The sequence below is a fragment of the Erinaceus europaeus genome, chromosome 22 (genome assembly GCF_950295315.1).
Source record: "Erinaceus europaeus chromosome 22, mEriEur2.1, whole genome shotgun sequence".
NCBI lineage: Eukaryota > Metazoa > Chordata > Mammalia > Eulipotyphla > Erinaceidae > Erinaceus > Erinaceus europaeus.
In genome coordinates this window covers 4,366,662-4,379,550 of record NC_080183.1, presented here as the reverse complement: position 1 = coordinate 4,379,550, position 12,889 = coordinate 4,366,662, and the positions used below count along the sequence as shown (strand labels likewise).

Genomic DNA, 12,889 nt, shown 5'->3' with positions numbered 1-12,889 from the left:
TCTTCCGAATTCCCTTGTCTTTGCCTCACAGAATACGTGTTCACTTACAATAAGCACATGCTAGTGCTATGGACCAGTGGTGACAGTGACCACATGGAAGGAAAGACATCCATCCACACAGTAATTTCTCACAGGAATGATTCTTCTTATATGTATACTTTAAAAAAAAATTGCTATCTTTATTTGTTGGGCAGAGACAGCTAGAAATCAAGAAGGAAGGGGGAGAGAGAAAGGCAGAGAGACAGAGAGAGAGACACCTGCAGCCCTGCTTCACCACCAAGTTTTACCCTTGCAGGTGGGGATCGGGGGCTTGACATGTGCACTCAATAAGGTGCGACACCCCCCAGTCCCTGCAAAAATAATTCCCAACAGAATAACAGAGAATACTATTTCTCTTATTTTCCCCCACAGAATAATAGAGGAGAACAATTCTATGTGGTTCGGGCAGTGGAAGGCAGTCAGTAATCCTGCTACAAGGAAATATTCTAATTGTGGGCCTCTTCTTAGTCCTCTTTCTTTTACGTTTTCGTTATTTCAAAGGTGGTGTATTTAAGTCTGAGAGAGAGAGAGAGAAAGAGGAAACGGAAGAGAAAACAGTACATCTTCCAGTTGAGTGCAGGTTCAAGCCCCATGATTCCTATCTTTAAAGGGAAAGCTTCAGAAACAGTGAAGCAGAGCTACAATTCTCTCTCTCTCTCTCTCTCTCTCTCTCTCTCTCTCATTCTCTCTCTCTCTTTCTCTCTAGCTCCCACTAACCTCTCAACTGTGCTCTTTTTTATTTTTTCATTATTGGATAAAAAATTTAAAAAAAAAAAAAAAAAAAAAGATGGTACAATCAGCTAGAACAGCACCATTTTCTCTCACAACAGAAATGGACCACTGCTGTTTACTTTCCTGTGTGATACCGCTCCCCTCAGCTACTCAAGAACAGAGATCACATTGAGGTGTAAAAGTGCTGTGGAATATTATAATGCCAGGAGCATGGGTAAAATGGCATCAGGAATGATGCAGTTGTGTGGAACTGCGTTCACACCCGCTCTCCCTGCAAAGTGCTGTCATGTGAAGCCATGAAGCCATGGTCATCTTCGGTTAACATACTCAACATCCACGAATAAACATGGGAACCAAAAACCGTCACTTACATTCGTCTTGTCTCCATGCTCCTTAGGGAAGCCCTCGCAGGTCACAGCACACTTGTGTTGATTCTGTGGGAGAGAAAGCAGGTGTAAGGAAAAGGCCTGAGAGAGGAAACATCAGCTTTGCTCAGCGAGTGTCAGCTCTGCAGTACTGATGCCACAAAGCCCTTTGCACCTCGACCTCAGTCCACGGTGACCCTGCCTTACGTCACCCTCCACTGACGTAATCAATAACTCCCTGGGACTATTTCAATGCACACTTCCGGCTGACCCTGCCCCCAACCATCAGCACTAAAGTGATGGTTTTCCCCTGTCTTCTTCCCGCTCCCTCCTGTCCACAGCTGCTAAGAGGTTGCCCACTGACAGCAAGGAGAGAGCGACAGAGATAGCCCTCAGTGCTCCTCACACTCTTCCCAAGGTGGGGGTGGCCTCAGTGAGTACAATGACCACCTGAACACCAAGCTGACAACCGATTACGTATCGGGGGACCCACCCCTGGCGCACCTGGTTGAGCACACACACTACAGGGCGCAAGGACCCAGGTTCAAGCCAAGACCCCCACCTGCAGGGGGAAAGGTTCACAAATGGTGAAGCAGGGCTGCACATGTCTCTCTTTCTCTCTATCTACTGCTCCCCTCTCAATTTTTTTCTCTCTATATATATATCCAATAATAAATAAATGTATATTTAGAAAAGTCATAGCTGATAAGATTAAATCAATTCATTTCTTTGCCTCATGAATTGAGGGCATTCTTGATGGTACTACCAAGTTAATGGATTGATTCAGTCTATTTGATGGTCTATTTGATGGTCTATTTGATGGTATAGCTCTAGCTCTTAATTGACTCTCTTCAAATGAACCCGTGTACATCTATCTCATGCAGGAACATGCCATGATCCAAACACCCATCACAACTAATAAGAGTAACACCAATCTTGTGGCTATTTAATGTTTCTAAAATATTCTGTTTATTTGCATAGATAAAACAGACAGAAATTTAAATTTTCTAATTTTAATTGATTATGTCTTTTTCTTTATTTTTTAATATTTGTATTTATTATTAGATACAGAGAGGAGATGACAGGGGAGGAGGAGGTAGAGACAGAGAGACACCTGCAGCCCTGCTCCACCACTCATGAAGCTTCCCCCTGCACGTGGGAACCAGGGGGTTTGAACCTGAGTCCCTGTACAGTGAAATGTTTGTGTTTAACCAGTGTACCACCACCAGTCCACCCCACCCTTTTTTTTTTTTAACCAGAGCACTGCTCACTCTGGCCTCTGGTGGTACGGAGGATTGAACCTGGGACTTCGGAGCTTCAGGCATGAGCCATCATACTATCTTCCCTAGCCCTGTCTCTATGCATAGCCATCATACTATCTTCCCTAGTCCTAAAAAGAAAATTAGATAGAAGGGGGTAACAGAGATGGAGGGAGGGAGAGTGAGGAGGGGCGAGAGAAAAGACACACCACTGGCGAAGCTTCCTCCCCGCAGATGGGGACCAGGGGCTTGAAGCCAGGTCCTTGTGCGCTGTGATGTGAGCGCTTAATCATGCCTGACACCCAGGACTTTGTAAACTGCAACTTATAAAGTCAAGAGTATACTTTCAGTATGGAACAAATGTGTCGTCCTACAGAGCACTCTCTTTCTTACTCCCATAGGCCCTGCATCTTTCAGGCACATTCAGGCACCGTTTTTAATGAGCCAAAAGCAGACTCAGCCCAAATCCTGATCACAGACTATTAGCATTATTGGTTGGTCATGATTCTCAAGTTTTAATGACCAGCCATTTATCTCATGATCTTTCAACTCCCTTGTGCCTGCCTCCTGCTCACAGAGTCAGTGACCCGGACCTTGAATCACCCGTGAGGAAACCATGTACGTGCACAGTTGTCGATACAACACATCTGATGAGGAGAGTGAGAGAAATCAGATCATTTCTTAGAAGAAAATTATTTGAATTTTAACTGCTCACGAAACTGTTGCAGATTCATTAAGCAAGTTGCATGCCTGAACTCATGAGAAGACTTACAAGTGCCTTCTTTTTTTATTATTATTATTATTTTGCTATTTACTCCAGAGGAGAATTCAGAAGGAAGGGGCAGAGAGAGAGAGGGAGGAAGAGAGAGGGGCTGGAGAGACGGCATAATGGTTCTGTGAGGTTTTGCTGCCTGACATTCTGTCTGAGGTCCCTGGTTCAATCCCTAGCACCACCACCATCGGGCAGAGCTGAGCAGGACTATGGCTGGTATCTATCTATCTATCTATCTATCTCTCCTTATACCTCGATCTCTTTTGTCAATACAGCAAGTATTTAGAGAGACCTGCAGCAGTGCTTCACCACCCTCAGGCTTCCCTCCCTGAAGGTGAGCACTGGGACCTTGAACCCGTGCCCTGAGCTTTAGGACATGTGTGCCCCACCAGCTGCACCCCTGGCTAGACCCTGTCTGCCTTCTGACATGCAGATTAATGCAAAATTGGCTATTTTTTATCCAACTACAGAGCACAGAACAGAAATAGAAATTTAGGACATTCTCCTCAGCAGTTAAATTGTGGCTACTAGATTATTTTATATACTTCTGTCCTAAAGTCAACTTGTAGCATCGTGAGAAGATAAGATTATTCATTATTGGTGCAGGCGGGAGCTCACGGGGTTGAGCACATACAGTGCACAAGGACCCAGGTTCAAGTCCCCAGTCCCCACCTGCAGGGAGGAAGCCGTCCTGAAAGAGTAGTAGGCTGCAGATGTCTCTGTTTCCCTCCCCCTCTCAAATTGCTTTCTCAAATTCTCTCTGCCCCACTGAATATCAATCAATAAGTAAACAAATATTTTTTAAAGACAATGGATTACCATGCCTTAATACATTTTATAAATGGACCCTGTAGTTAGGAAAACAAGATTGTCTTATTCTGGTCTATGGGAATGCTATCATCATTCGCCCAGACTGACCCTCTCTTTTATAACTATTCATTCGTTTACCTAATTAATGATGACCATGGGGCAAAGATCTCAGAACAACAAAGACTGACCTTTATACGCCAAAATAAGACTCAAGAGTCTCAGAAATAGAGCATTGGACAAATGATACCAAGTTCCTTCTGTATAACAAGAAAAAAAAAAGCAACTGTCTCTTATTTAGATTACCTGGATTATTGTTAAGGCTCATTGTATCTGTGGAAATGAATTAATCAGCCTTAGTCTACAAAAAAAAAAATTATCCTTGTTGATCTAGGTGTTTGGCTTTTTCTATTTCTTTTTTTAAAGTACCCATCAATAATACTCGACAAACAGAAAACCCCCAATCCCTTACGTCTATTGTACACCTCTCTTACTGGCTTAAGAAATGAAACATCACCAGTGAAGATGTCCTGACATAAAGCATGTATTCATGAATAGTAAGATTCTATGAAAGAAAATGGAGTACTGATTATTTTTGTGTTGATGTCACAGCACTGCGTAACCACAATTCTCGGGCCATGCTGCCATGTCTTAATTAGCCTGTGTATATGACCCCTGTTTGCCTGTGCACCCATTCACTTTCTCACACATCATTAAGCTTACAACCCAACGCTCCACCCAAGAATGAGAAAAATAACAACCACGTGGACATCAACAGAACTCCATTATGCAGGGCTGTTCAACACGTGAAACACTAATGAATCATACATGTACACGACTGTCCTCCCTTTTCTTGCTCCTCTAAGAGAACAGTCTGTTGTTCTTTGTTGTGGTGAAGTTGTCCCCAATAAAAGTCAAGACTCATCATGACTCAAGAAACCTTCATCCCACTGGTCTACCATTGGTTTCACCATCTTTTCTTTCCTTTACCAGCTCACGTGTAACGAACAACTCAGACCCACCCACCAATGCCAACCCATCCTTCAAAGAGCGGCACTCACCATTGCCAACGTCAACTGAATCCCAGGACTCCTTTCCCAAGGGGATCTTCTGGGTGCACCCTGGGGCCGCCATTTTGAAAATGGTGGGGCCACTGTCTTGTGAATGCGTGGTAGGAATGTGAGAGAAGGAAATAAACAAGCATATCTTGAATGGTCGTCAAAGCATTAATGCTCCAGTTCCCTGGATGATAGTTTCTCCAACTCATTGCACGTATTTTGTTATACGAGAGATTTGACATTGAAGAGCACAAGCGCTGTCACCACAGCACAGGGAGAACCCCTCTGATCACACGTCCAGGCTTCTTCCCACAAGGGAAGCATCTCAGATCTTCCTAGTGGGCTCAGACACGCTTTCCTTAGAGATAACATCTCATCGCTGTTTAACCCACTTGTCTCTTTTATTGTTTTCTACTTATTTTTAAGCACAATAAACACACCAGTGCAGAGCAAACATATTGATTAGTGCTTCTGTTAAGACTGAAATGTCTTTGCTGCCTGATACAGAGGGCAGAATCTGGTTTTGTTTCCTTGTCTGAAATAGGTCCCCACACACGCATCCCAGGATGAGCCCTAACTCATGGTCTCTACAGAATTATCATAGAGGTCACTTTCATCGTGGGGGTCATTTGAATGACTTGTCTTAGTTCATTCATGTTTAACTCTATAGCAAATCATCTAGACAACACCATCTGGCCTGCAAGTCTGCAGAGGTTCTGTGGACCTGCGTTTGCACCTTGGTTAAGCTCACACATTATTACCATGCGTGAGGACCGAGGGGAGAGCTCTCACTCCCCACCTGCGGGGGGCTGGCTTCACGAGTGGTGGAGCAGAGCTCCAGGTGTCTCTCTTTCTCTCTCCTTCTCTATCATCCCCTCCCCTCTCAGCTTCAGTCTGTCCTATCAAGGTAGCGCAGCGGGTTCAGCGCAGGTGGCGCAAAGCACAAGGACCGGCATAAGGATCCCGGTTCCAACCCCCCGGCTCTACAACTGCTGGGGAGTCGCTTCACAGGCAGGGAAGCTGGTCTGCAGGTGTCTGTCTTTCTCTCCCCCTCTCTGTCTTCCCCTCCTCACTCCATTTCTCTCTGTCCTATCCAACAACAATAATAATAACAATAATAATAACAACAGCACCAATAAACAAGGGCAACAAAAGGAAAAGATTAACTAAATATGTACATTATATACATACAAAAGGGAAAAATGGCCACCAGGAGCAATGGGTTCATGCAGACATCAAACCACAGCAATAAACCTGGTAACAATAAATAAATGAATTGATTAATTCATTAAATTTAAAAAGAGCTACTAATCCTTAAGTGTACAGGTGTGGTTTGTATCTTAAAATCACAGTGAATGCGCTAGAGAGACAGCACAGTGCTTCTGCAAAAGACTCTCCTACCTGAGGTTCTGAGCTCCCAGGTTCAATCCCCAGCACTGCCATCAGCTAGAGTTGAGCAGGGCTTTGGTGTCTACCTGTGATTCTGCTTCATTGATTGGATGTGTTTTTTTTTTAAAAGAAACAATTTTACTGACCAGGTTTGTCCCTCCTTCACTTTTTGACGCTTTCACTTTCTGCTCCCTTGTGAAGGCCTGTCACATTACCACCCCTTATACCTGGCACACTCTCCTTGGCCATGAGAGGTCCCCTCGGCAGACACCTCCGACTGCCCCCTGCAGGAGGGAATACAGAGCCCTGGTGGAAAGAAGACATTAGCCCACACTTGTCATGTGCTTGAACTGAGCAGACCTGGACCAAGTGGCCCTCACAGGACACAGCCTTTGCTCTAGTTCTCGGTGACCTTGAACAACAAGACCAGCAACACCCTCCCCTGGGGACCCCGGCCCTTGGCCCCAGAGCCCACCCCTCTCTCCCCTGCCCAGCCTCCCTCTTATTCTCTGGTTGGTGAGAACAGTACCCCCTCCCGGGCCCTGGCCTGTGCACTCCTCTCTACCTCCCAGTCTGTGTCTCCTGCACCCCAAAGAGATGACAAGTTGGGGGTGGTGTTGGTGTCTTAGTAAAACTATTTTCCAAGGGCATCCCTGTGTGATCAGGGAGTGCCTTTAGCAGGAAGCCTCCTCTGTGTCCACCCAGGCCCCGCCTTGAACCCTGGGATGCTGGGTAGCCTGGGAGCCCCTGACTGACCTCTCTGGGCAGACGCCCTCTCCCCCGTGCCCTGCACGTGGAACCCACCCGGCTCTTCAAGGCAGCTGCCCCCCACCCCCGGGGCCCGCACCCAGACCTGCATCCCCTGTGCAGTGCAGACCCCGCTGTGGTGCTAGACAGACAGACAGACCAGGTTCCACCCCAGCAGGCACTCACGAGCTGTGTAACTGCAGAGACGTGACCTGGTCTCTCTGTCCTGTGCCCGGAGCTGACGTGGCTTGACAGTGGTCCATCGCGGGGTCCTCGGAGCCGCCCGCTCCCGCCCTGGCCCCTGGCCCCTGGCCCCTTGGGGACACAGATGCCTCCCACACCTGCTTGTGGCGCTGGACGATGTGGGACTGGACCCGAGGGCGGGGGAACCTCAATGTGCCGCGGCTCAGAGTGGCCGGGGGTAGCCGGGGGGCAGCTCAGAGATGAAGCACATTTTTCTCCCACGGGCGGCCCCGGGGTTCCACCCCCTGCACCCCACAAACACAGACTAAGATCTAGTAAGTAATTAAAATTAAAAACTACATTTCATAGTCAGGGCTTTACCGGGGGCAGAGTGGGGACCGTAAACCCCGAGATGCAGGTTGCTCAGATGTCGCCTTCTCTGACACTTTGAGGAAACGTAGCCCCCATCCCCTATCCAACCGACACCCCAGAGAAACAGGGATCAGATGGAGAGCTGGTTATGCTGAGCACACGCACGATGCCCACCTCTGGACACAAAGACGCCCCCAGGCGGGCGTCTCCAGAGGGGGTTGCCGAAACCCCATCACCCCTGGCCCTGCCCCCACCGGGCACAGGTGGCCCCAACCCTCCCTCCAGATGGCTGTGGATGAGAAGCAGTACGTTGGAGTGAGTGTGCACCCCAGCCAGCCGCATGCCCAGCACACATTATCTCCTGGGCCCTCTCCCAGCTCCCGCAATGAGGAGTAATCACCCTAATTAGCGGATTCTTATTAAGCGCGGACCTGCAGGGACCGCGGGGCTCCGCTGAGGCTCCGGGGCCCCGGGAGTGGACAGGTGGACTTGGTCCCATGGAGGAGGCAGGGCGGACTGGGAGGCGCACCCCACGCCTGGCCTGCGGGGGGGCTCGGGGCCAGTGTCACGGCTGCTGACCAGGAACCTAGAGGGGGAGAAGAGACTCAGAAGTCTGTGGGGCAGACGGCACCACAACGGGGCACAGCTGACAGCAGAGACAGGGACAGGAGGAAGACAAGAGAGTGGCGAGTCCCTGCTTTGCCTCAATGTCTCCTTGTTGTGGACACCCCCTGCTACCCCCCAAAGAAGACCCCCCCACACACACAGACTAGAGAGAATGTCAAACACACACACTCATATACGCCTCTGTACACACACTCACACGTTCACACACTCTCACAAACACATTCATTCACACACATGCATACAGGGCAGCCAGGGTCACACCATCAGCCTTGAGAGCAGAGACCAGTCCCCTTAACACAAGGACCGTAGCGAGGATCCCGGTTCGAGTCCCCGCTCCCCACCTGCAGGGGAGTCGCTTCACAAGCAGTGAAGCAGGTCTGCAGGTGTCTGTCTTTCTCTTCCCCTCTCTGTCTTCCCCTCCTCTCTCCATTTCTCTCTGTCCTATCCAACAACAATGACATCAATAATAACAATAATAACTACAACAACAATAAAACAACAAGGGCAACAAAAGGGAAAATGAATATAAAAGAAATACAATGAACTAGAAGAATCTCCTGAGAGCACTCTGCAGAGAGAATTCTGCACACAGGAATCCCAAGGTCTTGGGGATCCAGGAGGGAGTTCCCCTAAAATGGGGAAAATCTGGCTAAGGAGATGGCATAATGTTTCTGCAATAAACTTTCGTGCCTGAGGCTCCAAGGGCCCCGGTTCAATTCTCAGCACCAACATCAGCCACAGCTGAGCAGGATTCCAGATAATATAATTGATAATTGTGATTATTCAATTCTTATTGTTATTATTGTTGATGAGGCTGGGGAGATAGCACAGTGGTTCCGCAAAGGAATCTCCAGTCTGAGACTCTGAGGTCCCAGGTTCAACCCCCACCCCAGAGCTGAGCAGAGTCTCTCTGTCTCTCTCTCTATATATTATCTCTCATCCATTTTTTAAAGGGACAAGCCACAAGAAGCACTGCATTGTGTTTGCTTATTTTTGTTATGCATTGTTTTTTTTGTTTTGGTTTTTTTTGTTTGAGAAATGTCTTCAGGGTAAGAGGATTTGTGTTTGAGGTAAAGCTGCTGTGAGTTCCAGTCGGGAGCCTCTATCTGCCTCTGTGTGGCCCCAGGTGGACCCCACTGAACCCCAGTCACTGTTTACCCCAACCAGCCATGTCAACAGCCCTCAGGCAAAGTGGCAAGAGAGAGAGGGAGGGAAGGAGGGAAGGAGGGAGGGAGGGAGGTGCCGCTGGGCTCTCTGCTGCTGGGCAGAGCAGCTGGTGGTGAGAGCAGCATCCGGGACTCCCTCTAGCAGCTGGGCCCTGTGAGCTGGCAGCTCACCTGCTGCCCCAGAGACACCTGAGCCAGTCAGCATGACTGGAGGTTGGACAGGACATGGAGGCAGCACAGAAGCTCCACTTGGAGGTGCCTCTCCACAGAGGGACATCTTCCGTCTCGGTAAGTAGATGTCCACCTGTCTGTCCATCCATCTATCCACCCATCTATCCATCCACCCACCCAGCTATTCAACATCCATCATCCACCCATCCATTTACCCATCCTCCCATTCCTCCATTTATCCAGGCACCCATCCATCAACCTACCCACCCATCCATCATCCATCTATCCATCCATCCATACATACATACATACATCCATCCATCCATCCATCCATCCATCATCCATCCACCCATCCATCAGCCTACCCATCCATCCATCATCCATATATCCATCATCCACCCACCCATCTCTCCCTTTACTCATCCATCCATCCACCCACCTATCCATCATCCATCCACCCACTTCTCCATTTATCTAGGCACCCATTCATCAACCTACCCATCCATCCATCATCATCATCCATCTATCCATCCATCCATCCATAATCCATCCACCCATTCCTCCATTTATCCAGGCACCCATCTATCAACCTACCCATCCATCCATCATCCATCTATCCATCCATCTCTCCCTTTTTTCATCCATCCATCCACCCACCCATTCATCATCCATTCACCCATTCCTCCATTTATCCAGGAACCCATCCATCAGCCTACCCATCCATCCATCAACCATCTATCCATCCATCCATCATCCATTCACCCATCTCTCCCTTTATTCATCCATCCATCCACCCACCCACCCATCCATCATCCATCCACCCATTTACCCATCCATACATTCCTCCATTTATCCAGGAACCCATCCATCAACCTACCCATCCATCCATCATCCATCTATTCATCCACCCACTCCCCCATTTATCCATACATCCATTCAGCAACCCATCCATCCACCCATCCATCCATCACCCACCCACCCACTTATCATCCCCCATTACTCCATTTATACATCCATCATTCATCTATCCAACCACCCACTCCTCCATTTATCCATACACCCATTCATCAAACTATTCAACCTATACATCCATTCTTCCTTCTTTCCTCCCCCCTCATTCATTCACCCACCTTTACAAGAAGCTACCCATCTCTCTAGATGGATACAGGGACCCCAACTCTCCATTTACCCATCCATCCATCATCCATCCATCCCCTGCCCAAAGATATCAGACAGACCTGCCCAACTGAGACAGACACAGCTCTTCAAAGTATTGAGAAGACAGGGAGATTAGACACAGCTGGGAGAGGGTCTGAAGAGCTGGCGCCCCCTCCCACCTCCCCATGGGCCTCAGCAAAGGTCATTACATGCCCGTCTCCTCTGCTTTCTGCTCCCTCCCTGGCCAGGCTTCAGTGGGACCTTGGACTTGGCACCTTGAGAAATGTGCTGCAGTGTGCCAGCCCCTGTACCACCCAGAGCTGGGTGACAGCCAGAGCCCTCCAGGTCAGTGTCCAGGGTGCCGTCCACCGGGTTGGGCACCTATGGGGGCCTGCAGTGCAGGCTGCAGTGCTGTGGGTCTGGCTGCTACATGGAGATCAGCTGGACAGGAGGACCCAGCTCAGTACTGCAGGCTCCCTCGTTGGGATGTGGGGCACGTACTGTTTTAATCACCGAGGGGCCTGGACTGCCAGGAGCCTTTGTTTTGTGGAGGGAAGCCAGCTCTATTTTACCTACCCCAGCCCAGATCTCTAGAGGTTGGGGTGGGTGGGTGGGGGCAGTGGGGGTGACTTCAGAGCTCTGTCTGCAGGGGCTCTTGCTAAGAGTCTGAGAGGCAGGGCTGGGGGCTTCCTCTGCCCCTCATCTTCTAAAAGGACCTGGGGACAGAGCCAGACATGCCCTGCTTTTCAGCCTAAGGACTGAGACTTGCTGAGGCTGGGTTCTTGCCACTGGAGGTGGGGACTGTCCCTGTGCCTGCCCGCAGCAGGGATCCGAGCCACTGTCACCTCTCTGAACCCCAGGGTCCCTGGGAAGCGCAGGACAGAATTTGGACAAGGGTTTGCACAAGCCAACTCTAAGAGAAATGTATGAGTCAATCAAGGATCTATGAGCTCAGAGTGGATGCAGGGTGGTGGGGGGGGGCGGGGGGGGGCGCTGTCCATGTTTTAGCCATGAAGATGACACAGTTGTTGTACTATCAAACAGAAGAGCCCCTCAGTGAAAGATTAGGCACGAGAGTAAATGGTTCTTGGAGACCCTCTGTTTGCTCTGGGGAGAAAATGTTTGGGATTTAGGTTTGGAGCTCTCTGAAGAGAGGGGGTTAGACTTGAGGGTGACAGTCGGGGCTGCTGGCAGTGGTGAGCAAATTGTGCAAATCATGCCAGTTCTGAGGCAAGGGCATGTTATATCCCTGAGCTGTTTGCAATGTCTCACAATTAACATTTTTTTTTAAATCAACAAGTAAAAGTCAAGTGCAAGAAAGGAGGGAGTGGAGAGGAAGAAGGGCCTCCACCCACACACACACACAATTTCCAGGTGGACCCTATGTCTCAGGGACTTTAGGAAGCAGATTTGCAACTGCATCAAGACCCAGGAGGGATTAGCAAGGGGCTTGGATCACCAGGGGAAAAAAAAAAGAAAGAAAAAAAAACCTTTCAACTTGGGAAAATTCTGGAAAAGTGTAGGATACCCACCAGCTGTCTCCCAGACCTTCAAGATCACCCCCCCAAGATCCTCCTGATCCCCTTGCCCCCCGCAGGACCCCCAGAACCCCCCCCAGGCTCCCCAGAACCGCAAAGCCCTCGGTGTCACTCACTGGCTCTAGAACGCCTCTAAACTCCCGCAACGCCCTCCAGCCCCTCCCAGGAAGCCTCCCCCGCCCGCAGCCCCTCTGCAGCTCGGAAGGGATCTGGGGACTCCAGTCTGCCCACCAGCCCCGGTGCAGACCACCTGCTGCAGCCTGGCTCCTACTCAGCCGTTGCGCACGACTGGTGAGCTCACAAACGTTTTTTTTTTCCTTTTTTTTTCGTGTTTGTTTGCTTGTTTATTCGTTTGCTTTAGTTCAGGTCTTGGGTGGGGGGAGCACACTGGAGTGTGTGTTTTCTGCCCTGAAGCCGGGTGCCAAGCCTCCCCCTGCCCTGGCGTAGCCCCCCGCCCCCTGTGCGGCTTCCCATCCTAAAGCCGCCGCCGCCGCCGCCGCAGCCGC

General features: G+C 49.5%; 1 long non-coding RNA gene across 1 annotated transcript; it reads right to left on the bottom strand.

Annotated features, from left to right (window-relative positions):
• Positions 1 to 815: 815 nt before the first annotated feature.
• LOC132535432 (uncharacterized) lies at positions 816 to 6,024 on the bottom strand. The gene is made up of 2 exons (XR_009547223.1): positions 5,036 to 6,024; positions 816 to 1,205 (listed from the first exon to the last, which is right to left on the bottom strand). It is a non-coding gene; the product is annotated as an uncharacterized LOC132535432 (long non-coding RNA).
• Between the last annotated feature and the right edge of the window lie 6,865 nt (positions 6,025 to 12,889).